This window comes from Arvicanthis niloticus, chromosome 14 (genome assembly GCF_011762505.2).
Source record: "Arvicanthis niloticus isolate mArvNil1 chromosome 14, mArvNil1.pat.X, whole genome shotgun sequence".
Lineage (NCBI taxonomy): Eukaryota > Metazoa > Chordata > Mammalia > Rodentia > Muridae > Arvicanthis > Arvicanthis niloticus.
This window is the reverse complement of record NC_047671.1, coordinates 21,509,275-21,513,462: the sequence shown is the minus strand read 5'-3', so window position 1 is coordinate 21,513,462 and position 4,188 is coordinate 21,509,275.

Genomic DNA, 4,188 nt, shown 5'->3' with positions numbered 1-4,188 from the left:
TTCTACCATTAAAAAAAAGAAAAACTCTGTACTTCGAATTTCTAAAAGTGACTTTATGTACTTTAAATGTCAAAACAATCCAAATCAACATTTAAGATATTTTCAAAGTATCAGGAGATCAGTGAAACTAAATGGTGTAACTCAGAATATGATTTTAGTTTTCCTTGATTTTTGTATGTTTATTTTGAAAATAGGATCCTTGAGACTTTCCCTTCTATTTACTTATCATTTTTGTAGAATAAATGTACTTCATGCTTGATACTCTGGACACGACGCAGGCTGAGCTGCTCCGAGGCCTCTGGGGAGCACGGCCTGTCTGTGCAGCCCCCGCTTATCTCAGACAGTCCCTGACAAATGCTCCTGAGACGCATTCACCTAGAAAAGTACACCAAAGGGAGGAAAAATAGAACAGTGGGGTTTTTTTTCCACGTAACCTCAATTTCCAATGTCAATCATTACATATATATATATATATTATAGTGACTTTGAATGCTTTCAGAACATTTTCTTTCTTCAGTTATAACAGTTGAAGGGTGAACTATTAGTCAGTCCTATCTCACAGTCACAGGACAAAATGGAGGGCTGCAAAGTGAGAGGGTGGGAGTGGAGTCCAGGCCTCCTGACAAGCTCACTTTCCTCTGTTGCTGACACTCAACCCTCCTCCCATCAAGCCTAAGAATATAGGAAAAGACCAATATAACTGTTTAAACTTGCTATTTTAAAACACCAAAATGCCCAAATTGGGCCACCTTCTTGGTTGGCTTTTGTAAGTTGGCATTTGGGCTACGTCACAAGTTGTCTCCCATAGTAATTACCTTCCGTGTGATTAACATGGTCCCCTCTTATATAACACAATTATAAGTCATCATGCAGGCTAACTTACTATTTAAAACTGACATCTTGGGTTGGAGAGACACCTCAGCAGTTAAGAGCACTTGTTGCTAATGCAGAGGCCCTGAGTTCAGTCCCCACTTCTGGCCTCCACATGCATATGTAGACATGTTCACACACACTAAAATGTATGCAGATACAGACAAGTACACACACATATTCACAAATACAAGTACCAACTAAATGATTGGACTCTCTTCTATACATACTTTAGAAGACAGGTGTACCATTTGCATATTTTTTTCAGACAGTCTCACTCTAGAGCTCAGGTCACCTGAAGCTATGTCATTCAAGGTAGCAATTCTTCTTCCTCAACCTTTGGAGTGCTGTAATTACACATGTGAGCCACCATATCCAGCTAAAAACATTCTCAAGCCTGGCATGATGGTACATGCCTTTAATCCCAGGCAGAGGCAGGCAGATCTCTGTGGTCAAGGCCAGCCTGGTCTACATTGCTAGCTCCAGAACAGCCAGTGCTATATAGGGAAACCTTGTCTTAAAAACAAAACAAAGACATTCTCAAAATAATACTGGAAATGTCGGGAGCTGACTTTTAGCAGAAAGCGGCTACATTATCTTTGCAGCCATCTGGAACCATATACCCTGATAAAAGATTTGGTTTTCAATAGCCTACAACAGCTGAAATACACTCTGATATCCCACATATTTTGTGTTGCTGTTTACTGACCCCAGCTGCGAGGCACACGTGGTAGCCACGCCTGCAAGGCGCACAGTGCACGTGCTGTCCACGCTAGCCATGCCTGTAAGGCTTACGTCATATCAACACCTGCAAGGCACGTGGTATCCATGCGCCTACAAGGCACGTGGCAAAAGCGTATAAATACCCCAGAATTCCCTTCAATAAAAGAGACTTGAGAGTTGAGACTTGAGACTTGATCAAAACCTCTGTCTTGTCTCCATTCTTCGAGTCGCTTGCCCCACACTCTCTCTTGCTAGACCCTGACCCTCGGACCGGAGCGGCAGCTTGAGCCAAGCTTGGAGCCCAACATTTTGGCCCACAAAGCCGGGCAGTACGGTTCTCAACATGGAAATACTTTTTTATAAAGAACCTGGGGCTAGGAATATGGCTCAGGAGATAGTACTTGTTGAATTACAGACCATTTACTTAATAAAATAAAAGATGTAGTGTAGGAAAAGAAGAAAAAGGATGATGGGGGAAAAAAGTAGAACATGGTGGCTCACATATGTAATCCCACACTGGGGAAGCTGATCAGATAGACCTCAAGTCTGAAAGCAATCTGGGCTGCACAGTAAGATTCTGTCTTGAGAAAGGGGATATCACAGTGGGGTTCTCATGACACAAGTTCACCAAAACCTCAAGGCAAAACCAAGGTTTTATAAACGGATAAAGTAGTAAGGGAGGAGTGAAAATAAAACAGGCAGTAGGCAAAAAGAAAAAAAGATGGCAGACCTAAATACAGTGACACCAGTGATAACAGATATATAATATAAATAAGAATAGAGTAAGAATGTATTTTTTGAAGAGGTTACTAGAAATTGTTATTTAACAATCCCCTTAAGACACACAACTTTCAACTGGATTTTAAAAAGCTTCAATTATATCATCTGTATAAGATATTATTGAGATTCAAAGACAGATCAGTTGAAAGTTTAGGAATGGAAGAGGCTATCATCATGAAAAACAGCATCCCCCAAGTCACCCACACTTTCCAAGGGACCTTTTAGAACTGATTTTCTCCAGTTGGTTTTCTCCCCCTTCCTGCCCCACCCCAACTACTGAAAATCTGGGTCTAAAATTAATATGGAATTTTCAAGGTACCCAGAATAATCTAAATGATCTTGGGGGAAGAATGAAGTTGTAAACCCACTTCCCCAAATAGTAATCAAAATGTATAGTGTCTGGTAGGCTTGCAGCTCGGCTGGTAGAGCACTTGCCTAGCATACGCCAGGCTCTGGGTTTGTAACCCCAGGATTTAGGCGTCAGACTCAAGGATCAAAAACTCAGTCACCCTCAGCTACTAGCGTCAAGCTAATGCCAACCTGACTGTTGTGAGACCCTGCCTCAAAAGAGTGTCACAAACTAGGCATGGTGGTACACACCTGTCATCCTAGCACTTGGGACCAAAGCAAGTTCCAAGCCAGTCTGGTCTACTTGATGAGTTCCAGGCCAATGAAGATACACAAATGAGATTGTTCTTAAAACAGTGGTACTGACATAAAAGGAGTCAAGGGGGAAGAACATGTACGTTTGATCAAATACTTTTTTCCAAGGAGATAAGACCAAGGGGGGGACTTAATTATAGATTTGGCAACTGATTCTTCAGTCATGACCATGAACCACAAGAAAGATATTGTTTTTCATAAGCATTAAAGTCTTTGTACTTCCAAGGACACTCTCATCTGACCTGATGGCACTGCATGAACAGGTAAACATTGCAGGCAAGCACACACATACATAAAATTGGTCTTATAAATATAAAGCCTAGACTTCATTTGGTTCACACTTTGTTAAGCCATAGGAAGATGGGTTTCAGATGTATTCATCACATATCAAATATAAATCAAATATAATTATAAAGAATATACCAGCCTGCTGGTGATGGATCAAACAAACCTTTAATCCCAGCACTCGGGAGGCAGAAGCAGGCAGATCTCAGTGAAGTCAAGGCCAGACTGGTCTACAGAGTGTGTTCTAAGCCAAGGTTACACAGAGAAGCCCTATCTCAAAAAACCAAAACAAACAAAATGAAGATCCAAAGGAACATTCTTTTTTTTTTTTTTTTCGAGACAGGGTTTCTCTGTGTAGCCCTGGCTGTCCTGGAACTCACTCTGTAGACCAGGCTAGCCTTGAACTCAGAAATCCGCCTGCCTCTGCCTCTCAAGTGCTGGGATTAAAGGCGTGCAACAAAGGAGCATTCTGATAGTTGATATTGACAGGATCTGGGTCACCACCTAGGAGACAAACCTTGGGGCGCACCTGTGAAGGATACTGAGAGTGGGTCAGTCTCTGGGCATGCCATTCAGGGATTATCTTGCTTGGTAAGTGGCACTATGTCCTGCGTTTGGGATCCCTGTTTCTTGACTGTGGATGGAATATGACCAGCTGCTTCAAACTTTGCCGCCATGACTGAGTGCAACCAACTGGGAGCCAAAACAAGCCCTTTCTCCCTTAAGCTGCTTTCATCACGCTCTATCACACCAACAGGGAAAGTGACTAACACACAAACACAAAATTATTAGCACGAGAATTCTACTGATCGATGAATTAACTGTATTAAGCAAACCAACTTTAAAGAGTATTGATGCCAGACTCTG